This window comes from Protopterus annectens, chromosome 5.part0 (assembly GCF_019279795.1).
Source record: "Protopterus annectens isolate FY-2018-M chromosome 5.part0, PAN1.0, whole genome shotgun sequence".
In the NCBI taxonomy this organism is placed as follows: Eukaryota; Metazoa; Chordata; order Ceratodontiformes; family Protopteridae; genus Protopterus; species Protopterus annectens.
Genome location: NC_056735.1, coordinates 728736202 through 728752156, shown reverse-complemented (window position 1 = coordinate 728752156; position 15955 = coordinate 728736202). Strand labels below are relative to the sequence as shown.

The 15955-nt window shown below is 43.7% G+C and overlaps 1 protein-coding gene across 2 annotated transcripts in view; it reads right to left on the bottom strand.

Annotated features, from left to right (window-relative positions):
• Positions 1-15955, bottom strand: part of WWC3 (WWC family member 3) — a 1641181-nt gene that overhangs the window by 31619 nt on the left and 1593607 nt on the right. The window lies entirely within an intron of this gene.

Sequence of the window (15955 nt, the reverse complement as noted above, 5' to 3'; positions counted from 1 at the left end):
TAGGTAAGCTCCTCATAAGGAGGTACACTTGAGAGGTATGCAGTGGAGTCCCCCTCACCCTACCAAGGCTCACTACCAAGACCACTCCTTTCTGGTACCTTTTTTAGCTGTCAAAACTGACTCAGGGTGTAAGGATCACCAAATGTACAGATAAGTGGACACTTGGGAGCATTTTCCTTAACCTCACTGACAATACCTTCCTTCAAATGGCACTTAACAGCACACACAAACTGTGCAGGACAAATGACCTTCTCTTCAATGTAAATAAAAAATCTGCTGTTTGGTTAAAAATTTACAAAATAGTAAAAGACCATGGAGTCCTTATAGGATTGATTTTAATTTTGATACCCTTATCACTGCACTGATCCTCCATGGAGATGACAACAATGCCAGAGAAGTAATTATCTCCCCTTTACACAGCTGTTATACACACTAACAGAAGTAACTATCTCCATTTAAACAGCTCTTATGAGACAAATCAAAAAATACTCTACCCTGTTCTGTAACCTACATAAGAAGTGACTGGAGAAGATATGAAGATTCATCACAAAAAAGGACTGCAAGGCACGAAGACCTGACTTATGTCTGACAGACAGAGCATTAAAGTGCTCCTTACTATTTGAAACCCCTTGTTTAAAATAATCCTCTGGCAAATGATAACAAGAGGACAGTACAGTTTTGTACCTACCATAAAAGTAGATGTTCGAGTGTAAACACTGCTGCTGTCATTACACTTGGGTTATCCTGCCGTCAGGCGGTTCCCCAGTCAGCCTGAGTTCCAAAGTCTTGGTCTGGCATCAGTTACTGTCACCTCTTCCCTGACGTCAGTGCGACAGGTGGATATAAGATGCAGCAGACACCATTTTCTTCAGTTTTTCTTGCCCCAGATGTCAGGTGCCCCCAAATAGGTAGGCCATTCAAATTGCTTGTAAAATATATACAAGAAAAGCAAACAACCATTTTTTTAATTACCAGCAAATACTCCCCATAGGTAGCAAGGGTAGATGACCTAGATATGTACCAGAAAGTAAGAGAGGAAGGAGGGAGGGTAACCTGGACTGCAGCAGTGTTTACACTCGAACATCTACATTTATGGTAGGTACAAAACTGTATTATGTTCATCGTGTTACACTGCTGCAGTCATTACACTTGGGTGAAATCCCAAAGCTGAGGTAGGGAGGCTGGATCTATAAGGCATTAGGGGTATAATAGGGGTATAAGCATAAGGCCCTGCAGCACAGCAGTGGCAAAGCCAGCTCTGGATTTGGAATATAAAGGCAAATGGTAATGTTTGGTGAAGGTATGCACAGAACTCCATGTTGCTGCTTCTAAAATATCCTTGGTAGGCACTCCTCTGAGGTAGGCAGTTGAAGTGGCTGTTGCCCTGGTGGAGTGAGATCTAATGCTGCTAGGTACAGGTTTCCCATGGTGGGTATAGCAAAAACGTATACAGTGAACTATCCATTTTGAAATAGTCTGCTTTGAAATGGCTTTTCCCTGTGCTCCTGCAGCATATGCTACCAATAATTGCTCAGATTTTCTGAAAGCTTTGGTTTTGTCCAAGTAGAAGCGTAACTGCCTGTGAATGTCCAAGGAATGTAGTAGTCTCTCCCCTTTGTTCTGTGGTTTTGGATAAAAAGTTGGCAAGTGAATGGTTTGGTTTAGAGCCACACTTGATACCACCTTTGGCATAAATGTAGGGTTAGTTCTTAAGGGCACCCTGTCCTGGTGGAAGATGAGGAAAGGTTCCACTTCCATTAGTGCCTGTAATTCTGAAACTCTTCTTGCTGATGTTATTGCCAGTAGCAGAGCAGTCTTCCAAGAGATGTATTTTAATTCTGCTGTGTTAGCTGGCTCAAAAGGAAGTAAAGTTAATTTTTCCAAAACAAAGTTGAGGTCCCAAGTTGGTGTAGGTGCTCTACGGGGCGGTCTCATGTTTTTAGCCCCTCTGAGGTACTGTCTGAGCAAAGGATTAGAAAAAATAGGTAGATCTGTGTTGTAATGAGCAGAAAAGGCTGAAGCATGGATTTTTATGGATGAGAAGGAGAGGCCCTTGTCCAGCATCTCAGTTAAGTATTGAAGTATCTGAGGAATGTTTGGGACAAGAGGGTCAAGGCTGTGTGCTTGATTCCAGGCACAGAATCTCTTCCATTTATCCGAGTAGGCTTTCCTGGTGCTAGGCCTTCTGGCCTCCAGAATGACATCCATAACAGCTTTTGAGAGAGGCAATGCTTGCTTGGCTAAGGAATTTTTCATGCAGCTAGATTTAAGGTTTTTAGCTGGCTGTGAAGTATCTGTGTTGTGTCAACAGCTGTGGGATTTGAGGCAAAATTCAGGGTGGTTCTTGTGCTAAGTTCTTTAAGATATGGTACCGGTGCTGGCGTGGCCAGTCTGGTGCAATCAGGATCATCTTTGGCTCTTCTTGCCTGGCTTTTATGAGTACCTTTGGAAGGAGAGGTAAAGGAGGGAAAGCGTATACTTGCAGGTTTTTCCAGCTGAATGAGAGGGCATCCACTTTCCATGCTTGTGGATGGCGGCTCCTTGTGCAGAATTTCTGTAATTGGCAGTTCTTTGGGGATGCAAACATCTATGTCTGGTCTCCCCCATTTTTGTGTTATCATTCTGAACATTTCTGGGCTCAATTCCCATTCGTGGGGATCCATGATGTTTCTGCTTAGGTCGTCTGCCAGTGTGTTTTTCTCTCCTGGCAGGAATTGTACCTACAGATGAACTACAGATGAACTTGGTAGTTTAAAGCTGTGTTCCACAAGGTCATGGCTTGTCTGCAGAGGGGGGAGGAGTGTGTGCCCCCTTGCTTGTTTATGTACCACATAAGTGTGGTGTTGTCTGTCTTTAGTAGTAGTTGTCCTGGATGCAGCAGGTCCTTGAAAGATATGATTGCATTTTGTACAGCTAGCATCTTTTTTCATTGATGTGGAGATGCAATTAATGGTGCCAGGCACTTTGTGAAGACCCTGGGTGCAGTAGATAAGCCAAAGGGCAGTGCAGAGAATTGATAGTGCATTGAACCAGCTAGAAATCTGAGGTATCTTCTGCAGTTTTGTCTGATAGGGACATGCAGGTATGCCTCTTTGAGGTCCAAAGTTACAAGCCAAGCTTTCTTGCCCAGCATGGGAAGAAGCTGCTGCAGTGTCAACATTTTGAATTTTGGAACATCCAGGTAAGTGTTCAGAGAAGAAAGATCCAGAATGTGTCTCCAGGCTTTGTCCTTTCTGGGAACCAGAAAGAGTCTTGAGTAAAATCCTTGTCCTTGCTCTTGTGGTGGTACCTTTTGAATAACTCTCATGTCCATGAGTGCTGTAATTTGTTTTTGAGCCTCTGCCCACTGATTTGGTGGCAGATTTGGCATTCTTTTAAACCTTGGCAGAGTGTAAAAGTGGAACCTGTAACCTTGAGATATGATGTTGAGAACCCATTTGTCTTTGGTGATGCAATGCCAATTGTGATAGAAAAGAGCCAGTTTTCCTCTTAAGGGGGCTGTCAAGAGAGAGCTGTTTGGCAGCTGTAGTGGAAAGTCATTGAGATTGTTTTTATAAGGTTGAGGCCTGTCTTCCCCTTCTTTCTGGCCTGGTGTACCCCATTGTCGAGGTCTGTAACGGCCTTGTGTCTGACCTCTACCTCTTGGACGTCTATATCTGCCCCTTTGAGGTCTGTCTGTGACTGGAAAGGACCAATTCTTAGTTGGTCAATTTCTGCTAAAACGAGGAGGCTGAACCTGTAAGAAATCTTTGACTGTTTATATAGATTTTGCCTTAACCTCCATCTTTTTTAATACCTCCTCTGCCTTAACTCCAAACAACACATCCCGCTGCAAAGGTGCATCCAGTAATTTGGCCTTAACATGATCTGGTAGCATATGTCCTTTTAACCAAGCATGCCTTCTAATGACAGAGCCTGTAACTGCTGCTCTACAGGAGGCCTCTAAGGAATCAAACCCACATTGCAAAGTATGTTTTCCCACTTGTTCAGCTGCATGCAATAACTCCTGCATTTCTTTCAAATTAGGAGGATCTGAATCTGAAAGCATCTTTTGTTTCAACTGAGACATTAAAAATTGCTGATATTTTAGCATGTGAAACTGGCAATTCAAGGTTCTCATTGCTAAAGTTGCAGACGTATAAGCTTTCTTTCCCCATCTGTCTAATGCTCTGGAATCTCTGTCAGAGTGGACTGGGTTTTTAGCTGATGAGGCCTTAATCCCTTTGGGTCCCTGAAAAATAGTTTCAGGGTCAGCAACAGGGCTTTTGTACAGAAATTTGTGAGAGTCAGGGACTCTATAATATCTATCAGGCTTAACTGGGGCTGGTGGTAAGGAGTCAGGGTTTAAGCTGGATTCAGTGTACACATCATCCACAATATCTAATACTGGCGGAATAGTGAGGGGTCTGTGTTGAGGCAATAAAAGGAAGTCTCTGAGCCTTTTCTTGGATTCTGAGTAATCCTGGCCTTCCCAGTGGAAATGTTCCCTCATGGTATGTAAGGTCTCCCCAAAGGAGTAGTCCTCGGGCGGAGAGGCTGATGGAATTGATTCCTCAGCATCTGAATCCTCATAAGGGGGTAAGGAATATCCTAGGTCTGAGGATGAGTCTGAGGAAATGGACACCTGGTCGGAAGAGTCATAGTCTGCATCTTGTCTGGAACTTTTATCAGGAGGGGGATGGGACCCTCTGATCAGGGTGATTAGGTCTTCGGCCATTTTTAGCATTTGTTTCTTAGGCATGGAAGCCTGCACTGGAGATAGCTGTGTCTGCTTCTTTGCTTTTAAGGGAGGCCTAGACTTAACAGAGGGTTTAATGGTTAACTGGGTAGGGCTGAAAATACCCTCTGAAGCTGTGGATTGCTCAGCTACTTTGGTTCCTTCTGTAGGGTTAAGTTCGGTAATCTGAATACCAAGTGCATCCGAAGGCCCAGCCAGCTCCACGTGGGAGTCGGAGGCGGTCTGTGGTTCTGTGGAAGCGGTCGTCAGGGGCTGCGTAGGTGCCTCGCTGAAAAACGGAGAACCGGCAACCGGCCTAGAAGAGGCCTCGTCGTCAGTTTTGGGCCTCGGATGCCTGTCCTTGTCCTTGCGCTTTTTAAGTATTCCGGTCGTCGGAAGTTCCGACGGCATGGTGTAATTGAATTTTCTGCCAACATAATGTCGGGCTAAATCAAACCAACGTTTAATAGTGCGCTTGTTAAACCCAGCACAAAACCAACAACCAGTGACGTCGTGGTCTGGGCCTAGGCATGGAATACAATAGGAATGGAAATCCTTATGAGGTATTTGCTTCCCACAAGAAATACAGTTATTAACTTTTACTGACATCGGTCTGAGGCAAGAAAATGTTTTCCCAACGGGATACCTAGCTTTTTTAGAAGACTTCAGTTCTGGATTCGGAATGAAAATCTCAGGAGTCGGCCGACCGGCACTTGCGAACTGCTTCTGCTTCGGGCACCGCGCAGCAAGAAAGACTGAAGAAAATGGCGTCGGCTGCATATTATATCCCCCTGTCGCACTGACGTCAGGGAAGAGGTGACAGCAACCGACGCCGGACCAAGACTATGGAACTCAGGCTGACTGGGGAACCTCCTGACGGCAGGATAACCCAAGTGTAATGACTGCAGCAGTGTAACACGATGTACATACACTACATAAGTAAAAATGAATATTAACAGTACTGTGAAATGTGACAACTTCATATCTCGGAGACTTCCATACTTCTCGAATAAATCTGTCCACTCAAACTCAGCCAATAAATTCAGACCTTTATTGAGAAGCTGGGTGACTACATGGACAGCTGGAAGTTCTCGCATGGGATACAGACATCAAGCTCCTCTGTATTCATTAGGTAATGAGTTTGTTCATCAAACCTATTGACCTACACTTACCAGCATTGCAGTAAATGTTATTACTGGCGATAAGATTGTTCAGAGGTTAAGAGGTCTACCACAAAGCTCCAAGATGCAGGACTCAGTCCTGGACCTGGTTATAGTCTCTGTGGTGTTTACATGTTCTCCCTGTGCACATACAAGATTTACAATGGATCAGTTCACTTTTTCTGTTAACAAAATGAAAGAAAAATATATTAAAAAGTAAATTAAAACCTATGTATTCCAAACAACTCTGATACTAATGTGCCCTCTATCCCTGACCGTACTTATCATACAAGGAAGACTGATCATTATAAGTTTTATAAAAATGTCTCCACCTGTGAAGTTACTGTAACCCAGAAAGAATAGCAGCTTCTCCTGTATGCCTCTGCTATATATTAGTTTGGAAGGGTACTCCTGTTCATGTGCGGTATATTAGTGCCACTGTTAAACTTTTAATTCCTTAAAATACACATAAGTTTAACCCATTTCTTAATGGATATGTCTCAGTGTAAACCATTTGTTTTTTTCCTGCAATCTTCTTCTTTGTCGGATATAACTCTCTCATTCTTCTTCTGAGTTCTTATGTCTTCAAAGTGACATTCTCTTCTTCATAACCTCTTGCATTTCCCCGAGTATTACCTTTTTACAAATATCTTACAATAGCATATACTCAGGTGCCTACTGCAACACCAGACCTTTTAGAGTATCCCATTCAACAGCTTAACTCTTTTGAACATTCTAACACCATAAGGTGTTCACAGCCGATATTGCAACACTGTAATTTTGTAGAGGATCTTTTCTAATTGTATTTGCTTTTCTGAACATGCACACAAAGGAACAATTTTAAACAATGACTGCCTAAGTTCCTTCCCACCAGGATCCAAAATGAGGCAGGTAAGAGATCCAAATAAGTTGGTTTAGGGTCAAGATCATCTTTCTTGCTATTGTTATTAAGAAAGGTTGTTGAGAAGCCAAACCTTCGGAGTAAAATATTCTGGAAGATCTGGTGTTACAGTAAGTATTTCTGTAGTAGGCTATCTAGTCTTTGACAGCTTCAGTCAAGAGGTTTTTAATCCTTTTGAATGAGTTCTGAAGAGTACCAGTAGGGAGGATTACAGAAGCAGGCCATGGAGAATGGCCTTTGCCAAACTCTTCCCTAACTATGGACATTCAATCCAGGTTAAAAAACACTCTAGAACAGGTGAGTACAGCGAGGACATTGAACATAGACCTTGAAATATACCACAGAAGCAGCAACTCCACAAATGGAGATGTCCCTTACTAGACCAGTGAGTGGATTGTCCCCTGTAATGGTGGGAAATGCAACAAGTTTAGAGTGTTGAGAAAGGCAGCGTAATGAACAGTCTAATTGCCTTGCCACTAGTAAATAAGGCATCCAACTATAGTGGATGATGCAATGAAACTGTACAACATACCCAATACTTGCACATTCTCCTTTGTTTTATCTATGCATGAAACAGTAAAGCAAGCTGATATGCTGCTACTCTAAATCAACTTTATGGTGAAATGACTGACTTGTGAAGGACAAAACCCTAACTATATGGCATGTGGGAACAAGCTGGACATACAGCAGTGCTACAGTTGCAGATTCCCAAGAAAATAATGTTCCAAAACAGAATATCCATTCTATATAAATTAAAAAGTTTAAAATGTGGGAAGAATAAATATTCTGATATTTCAGAATTTAGATCCTTTTCCCCAATGACAGCCATGCTACAACAAAAAATCTTAAACTAAATCAGCATGTTAAAAAGCATCCTCAATGGTACATTTTCAAAAGAATTTATTTCATGTTAAGCTGTTAAACAATCAACTCTGTAAGGGGGACTAGTATCCTTTTAAAATATTTGATGTATTTAATGCATAATGGTTTGATAATTGACAGGCCATTGAAAAAAACAGCTGTGTTCCTTTTTTTACTGATCATCATACTGGTCACAGTCCTCTCTTTGAAATAATTGTACTTCTAGCATAATCAGCATGTTTCTTAATTTCTTTTTTATAGTTTTATTCCAAAATTGATTTTTCTCTTGTCTAGCTGATGGTGTCAACCTGATCATAATCCTCTATATAATATACATAATTCCAAGTTATACAATTTTTGGATGCAAAAAGTGTATTGTTTTTGCACTTGTTGTGGATAAGGTTGCACTCCAGACTTTTTTCTCATTGCTGAAAATCCTTACTATGACATCATGAATTACTGAACCCACAATGCCACACTACCTAAATTGCAGTATAATTTACTGTATCTCCATATAAAATGCATCAGAAGTAGTTTCCCACTTCCTAAAAAGAAACGTTGCCCACTAGTTCTTGTAGGTGGAACACCTCAAAATGAAAATGTATGCATGAGATGATGGAGTAGTAAAACCGCAATGTAACTAAGAAGCTGCTCCTCTGAAGAGGTATGTCATTTTTGCTTATACATAACACTTTTCAGATGTATGTAAATAATTGCCCAACACCTACCATGACGTCATATTGTGTGTGTGTTTATAGAGAAAGACTAAAGTAAACAGTGCAACTTCAAAATCAAACACTACACTGTATTCTTTACTTTTTGCAAAACTACTTACAAGATTAAAATACAAGATATAAAATTAAATTAAATTAATTGTAAAACAAAGATGCTTCTGAAAGTGACCAATACACTTTAACCTCATACAGGTACCCCCAAAGATTACCATCACATAATCTTTACTGACTGCTCAGGAATTTTAAAAGAATAATACAGAATTTTTTTATACTTTAAAATACGGATTTTTTTATGTTAAAAATGAGATTATTTTTGCTGCACACAGTGGGTTTTAACTAGTCTCTATTGCAGTACCAAAGCATTAGGTGAGGAAATGATCAACTAACTACTTGAATACAGTATCTGAATATAACTGTGAGTATTTATAGTATTTATATTTATAAGGGCAGAAATGCCCTTATAAGGAAAATGAAAATTGACCTATAATACGCACTGCTGTTTAACCCTGCATGGTAACAGATGGTTTAGCTGTTTATTAGAAATAGGTACTGTGTGTTCTAATATGTTTGGTGATAGATTATACAAGCATTTTATTTATTTATTTTTTTTAATAATTGGTGGGTTAATCTGGGACCTTTGATCATTAGACAGTTATATTCAGATACTGTATTCAAGTAGTTAGCTGATTATGAGATACAAGTACTGAATATTCTTATAATATGTCCTTCAGTATACTGCTCTAATATTTAGCCAAACTGACTCTCAGTTCAGTGGTACTACTCTGTTGTATGGGACTGAATTTATTCTGTTGTACTGCATTGTGTGTTTACTGCTGTCTTCTGTACTGTATGTTGAGCAATGCATTCTGTTTTGTGTGTTCTACTGTAATTGCCTTTGGGCTCCAGTAATGACTAAAAAGTGTCCTTTGACCAGCTCACCCACCTGTTTAACAAAGATAGATACATAGATAAGGTATGACAATGTCATTAACAGGAAAATGTACACACTCAGATCTACTGCTAAAAGACCATTTTGCAACAGCACCAAAACATTACTGTATTACAACTGGCTATCAAATTAGTTACAGCTCATTGCAAAATCAAATACCTCCAAGCCATACAAGTGACAGCACCAAATTAGCTAAGGCACAGTAAAGTGTTTACATGTAAGAAAAACTGCACAGGTATTATAACGTTCCTCAGGGTGGTTTAGAAAACAAAAAGGCAATCTCAGTATGCTGAAGATTCAATAGCAAGACTCTTAAAAAAAAGTAATGTACTCACCATAACGTTCCATCTGAATTATTGCTTTACATTTGCCTTCAATCTGAGGGAATACCGGAATCAGCAGCATTTTCCAGCATCGGATCCAAGCTCCTCCCCTACCCATAACATCCCTGTCTCCCTGCTTGCTGCAGACAGTAGCATTCCCGCCTAACCATTAGCCTAAAACTCTGGCATTAGCACCCATTAACACAATATGGAAGACAGAGGCTCCCCAGAGAAGGGGCTATGCCTCTTCCATCCGGTCCACTATACAGCCCACATAAGGCAGGGGGAAGAAGGGAAGGATGGTTGAAGACAAATGAAAAGCAACAATTCAAATGGAATGTTATGGTGAGTACATATTTTTTTTTATCTGAAACTGTTGTTTTAATTTGATCTTCAACCTGAGGGACAGAGTCCCCAACTATCAAATAGCCCTGGGAGATCCTCATGGAAGGATGTTCCGGAGCACGACTGAGCCAAAGGATGCTCTGCCTCTGGAAAGAAGATCCAATTTGTAATGAGAGATAAATGTATGTGATGACGCCCAACTAGCTGCAGAGCAAATGTCATCTAAGGAAACCCTAGATCAAAAAGCCACCGAAGTAGCTACAGACCTGGCAGAATGCACCCTGACATGACCTGGTGGAGATAGTCCTTTGGCTCGATAGGCCAACGCTATGCACTGAGAGATCCAATGAGCAATAGTTACTTTTGAAACAGGTTTTCCTAAGAAAGGCTCAGAAAAAGGAAACAAAAAGCTGAGCAGACTTACAAAAGGATTTTGTTCTAAGCAAATAGAAATGCAGTTGCTTATGAACATCAAGCAAATGCAGTTTATACTCTTCGTTATTCTGGAAGTTCAGAAAGAAAACAGGGAGATTGATAACCCGGTTAATGTTAGACTCTAATGCCACTTTTAGAAGGAATGAATGGTTCATCTTTAAGGAAACCCTGTCTTTATGAAACACCATATAAGGGGGCTTGACAGATAAGGCCTAGATCTCCAATACTCTTGGCCAAAGTAATAGCGACCAGAAAAGTCGTCTTCCAAGACAGGAATTGCAAGTCAACTGTAGCTGCCAGTTTAAAAAGGGGGGAAACCAAAGCTTGTAGTACAAAGGTAAGACCCAAGGGGCTGTTGGGTCCTTGACTGGAGGCCTAAGCAAAAAGGTACCTTTCAAAAAGGCTTTACAAAGCCTGGAAGAAGCCAAAGAACTGAATTCTCCCCATGTGAAAATTGGAGATCACTGCCAATTGTACCTTTACCGTAGAAAAAGTAGCACCATGATTAAAAATATCTGCCAAAAACTCCAAAATGGCGGGGACTGGAGCAGTAAAACAGTCCAAATCATGCTGATAAGGCCAAAAAGAGAAACGTTTCCACTTACTGATATAGACCTTTCTAGTGGAAGACTTATGAGCTGCTACCAAAATCTTCTTAACAGGAGAAGACAGCCCGGGAGTCCTAACTATCACTGGAACTGGAGCAGTCAAGCTGTAAGCTTCAGACTGACTAAATCTAGGTGTGAGATCCCTGAGGGATGCGTGATCAGAACCGGAACTGGATCTAGTGTCCAAGGAGGACACACTGCATGAAATCACAGAGAGGGGAACCACACTTGGTGAGGCCAGAATGTGGCAATGAGGATCACTAAGCTCACCAGCTGTTGAGCATTTTGAATGAATTTCGGGATTAGAGGGAGTGGAGGATAAGCATACAGTAGACCAGAGGGCCAAGCATGAACTACAGCATCTCTGATGGACTCCCCCAGAGAGTGGGTTCAGAGCAAAATATTCGCTGCACTTCACATTGGAAGAAGAGGCGAAAAGATCGCAGCAGGGCTGACCCCACTTGAGAAAGATCAGTTCCGCTACTGAAGGATTCAGAGACCACTCATAAGGAATCAGAATAGATCTGCTGAGCCTGACCACCAGAATGCTGGACTTTCACGGAATGTGTGCTGCCACCAGAAAATGACTGGAGGAGGTCACCCACTCCCACAATCTCATGGCTTTGTGACAAAGGGGGTAAGACCTGGTCCCCCCTGCTTGCTGATATACCAGACTACAGACATATTGTCTATCTGGATAGCAATCATCCCTTGGGGATGATGGGCACGAACAACCTGCAACACCAAAAGCACTGCCCTCATCTCCAGGGCGCTGATATGCAGATGGGTTTCCAGGGAAGACCATGTACCTTGGACTGTCCTTTGCATACAATGCCACCCCCCCCCCGAGCAGGGAGGCATCCATGGTCACTGTGATCACTGGGGCAGGAAGTATGAATGAACAATCTAGAAGAAGATATGGGGATTGAAGCCACCAGAAAAGCTAATCCTTACAAACCTCAGATAATTGAACTGGATGAGATAAGAGCAGGTCTAGTAATGACCACTGAACCACCCAAGTCCACTGGAGGATTCTCATATGAAAACGAGCTGTAGGGATAAGAGTGATCGTGGCCGCCATGGACCCCAACGTCTAAAGAACCGATTCTGCAGAGGGACAGTGGGCTTGAAGAATGTAAAAAACATAACGTTAGAAGGACTGAAGTCTGTCCGGAGTTAGAAACACCTTGCTTTGAGTGGTATCTAAGCAAGCCCCGATGAAGTTGAAAACTTGCACTGGATCCAGTTGGGACTTGTTGAGATTTATGGTCATGCCTAGCTGGTGGGTGGTCTTGAGAAGAAAATCCCTGGCTTGACAGAGTTGATGCCTGGAGGGAGCAGAAAGGAGTCAATCATCCAGGTAGGGGAAGACCTGGAACTTCTGCAGCCGCAAGTGAGCCGTCACCACTGCTATCACTTTGGTGAGCAACCTGGGGGCAATGGTGGGACCAAAGGGGAGCTCTCTGAACTGATAATGACTGGCTCCTAGCCAGAAGTGGAGGAACCTCTGAAAGCGCCTGTCCATCTTGATGTGATAGTATGCATCTTGGAGGTCCACCGAGCACACACAGTCATTTATCTGCAGAAAGGGCAGAATGGATTGGAGCGTGACCATCCATAATTTTGTCTTGACAACTGATAGGTTTAGGGTTGAAAGATCCAGGATGGGCCTTAAGTCCCCTAATTTCTTTGGCACCAAAAAGAACCTGGAATAGATGCCTGATCTGGATTGGTCTGAGGGGATGGGCTGGATGACTTGCTTTTCGGGCAGCTTGGAAATTTCCACTGTTGTCTCTTCCCATTGCACAGGTGTGACATCCAGGAGGTATTTGGGGAGAACTGGGGGTTGAAGGAAGGAGATTGAGTATCCTCTTGATATAATCTGCGACACTCAGTGATGGTCTGTGATGGACTCCCAGGCTGATGGGTGCACAGCGAGACGTCCCCTGACTGCCTCCAGTGATGAGCAGTCGGAGAACCCTACAGGGCTGCTGTGAGGACCTGTCTGGGAAAGACTCCAGAGTCCCCTGGTTCCTTGGACCCCCTCTGCCATGAGGACAGTGTCTATCGAATCCTCCTCTGCCTCTGGGGGAAGGCGAGTCCTTGAGCATTGTGGGAAAAACCCTGAGACATTTGGAGCCACATCTTTTTTGCCCCATGCTGACTCCAGGAAAAGGATCATTGCAAGGTTGAGAAGCAAATCCCGACAGCAGACAAGGTCTTCCCATCTTTCTCACTCTGGACTAGGGTGTCTCGAATGGTCTTGCCAAAGAGAGTGTAACCGTCATAGCGACCATTTGTAAGAGATGCCTTGAAGAGAATGCACAGAGCCGGAGCCAAGCATGATGCCTGATGGCAACACCTGTTCTGGCCATCATAGAGGCACCTTCAGTAGCATGTGACAGCAGCCTCATGGAAGTGTTGGATATCGAAGTTAGGGTAGCCATATGGGAGGAGAACATCTTCTTCTCCTTTGCCGACATGGACCCTGGGGTAGACTCAGTGACCTCTTTGACCAGGTCCCACTACAATCTGATCACATGTGCCATGTAATGCAGCACACACAAGGCAAACATGGTGAAGTATTAGCCCACTTCCTGAAATGGCCCATGGTCCGCGACTTTTGGCCTGGCGGATGGACTGTAGAACTCTCCAGAGTGAGCTCTTTCTTGTGGCCACTGCAGCCAACATGGCATCTACCAGGGATCCCTTAGACCAGTGTTGCTTGTCTGATGGGGTGCTGAGAATTTTGTCAGGATGCTTGGGAATAGGCTCCAACTTGTCCGTTTCCTTCCATGCCCTGGATGAAATTAAGTCCATGAGAGGATCAGTGGGAGGGGACACCCAGGAGGTAGACGGCCATGTGCCAAACACCTCCAGGAACACCGACTCATCCAGATTGGGTTTCTGGACAGACCACCCCCCATGTTGGCACAGGATTTCTATGATGTCTCCAAAGCAGACATCATCTGGAGGTGACGGGGAGGAACCCTCCCCTTCCACTAAGTCAGTGTCTTCTGTGATGGTCCCCGGTGTGGAGTCCAAGTGCCTTCTTTTGCAGGTATGTTTCTGAGGGAGCTCCTCAGGGGGTTCACTGGGGAGGACTCGGAAACCTCGGGCAGCTCCCAGGGGGGAACTCCCTGGAGTGGAGTAGCGACAGGCTGTCCCTGACGGGGCAGGATGGCAGATTGCAGACCAGAAAGACAGGAAGCCAGGACAGACTCCAAGGAGGATAATGTCAAGGATCTCAAGGGAGCAGAGATAACCCTCTCCACCACATCAAAAGCAGAGGGTGAATGCATCCCCGTGGCTGAGGGGAGAAGCACCGGATCCATCATCCTCTGCATTGACAGGAAAGCCTGATCTGGGCCCCCAAGTGCTGATACTCTGATTGGAAGGGCCAACTCCAAAAACATCAAAGCCAATGCCATTCCCTCAGATCTGGCCCTGAGACTACAGCTCCGAGAGTCGGACAGCGCCAAACAGGTCAGAGCCAAACCACTCAGGGCAATGGTCGGTGTCAAGGTACCTGGACCCACTGACGCTGACTCCTTGATGCCAGAAAACCTTGGACCTGAAGACTCCAAAGCCAGTGATTGGATCAGAGAAGGAGCAATGGGAAGAAAAGTAGACTGCATGCTCCCAGCCCCGGAAAGGGGGGGGGGCAGGCAAGACTCCAATCTGAATCTGGATCCGGATAAATCTCTGCATCATCCTGTCCACCTCGACTTGAGAAAGACTACAGGTGGACCGGATGGAGAAAGCCACTGACACGGGCCTGGAGTGGTGCCAGGGAGAAGCCGAGAAGTGGGATTGGCCATGAGAGACCTCCAGCTCCGGGGAGAAGTGAGGCGACCTGAGCTAAGAGGAGCTCGGGCTGGGTTCTAGGAGGGATTTGGCTAGGGGCTTAGCTGAAGAAGCATGGTCGGGGGACCATTTTCTTGGCCTATCTCACTCCTTATGGCAGTGTTTTTCTCTGTCCCTGGCCTTCTTGGCAGGAGGTTGAGTCCCAGAGGCCAGTGCAGAAGAAGATGATGTGGAGGCATCAGAGGAAGGAGGGAGAAGGAGACCTTTAAGAATAAGTTTGTTCCTCTTGTCAATCAATGCATGGGGGTTGAAGCCCACGCAGATTGAGCAGGAGGTGTCTGGGTGACGGATGCCCAGGCATACTACACACAGAGTGTGGCCATTAGAAGGGGGTAGCTTGTTGCCACACTCAGCGCATTACTTAAAGTCCAGCATAGGGATTTCAGCCATTGAAGTAGGAAAAGACTCAAACATACACACACAGGAAAAGCGGGAAAGTAAGAGCACGTTTTTTTTTTTTTTTTTTTTTTTTTTAAGAAAACCGATGCCTGAGCACAAAAGAGGACACAACTAGGGTAAAGAGTTGAGAAGAGAGAGAAAGGAAGATGAAAGAGAGAAAAAGAAGCCAAAAAAATCTTTCACTAACCACTAAGGAAACTTGGAGCTGACAGATCACGCTGCTGTCTGAATGCGTGGCAAATGAGATCTGGGGGGGAGGGGGTGTTATGGGTAGGGGAGGAGCCTGGATCTGATGCTGGAAAATGAGGCAAAGTCGGATCCGTACCAGAACCATATTCCCTCAGGTTGAAGATCAAATGAAAACAACAATTTCAGATGTTGTATTACACTAGTCCATACCCTTGACTCAAATGCAGACTTGTTGCATATAGCTGCCCATTCACTAATTCAAAATTCAGCCTCTGGATGAGGCATGTTTTATCATCTGATTTTTTTGTTACAGTATTTGTATTTTATTATCATGTGTAAACTTTTTTACTGTCCCTTGTCTAGTCTTGTCAGGCCATGCCAGAAAAGCAGCCTGCACTACTGCATTTCACATTAACATTTATCAGTCCATCTACAAGTACAATCAGGTAATAAGTAAAGAGATAATT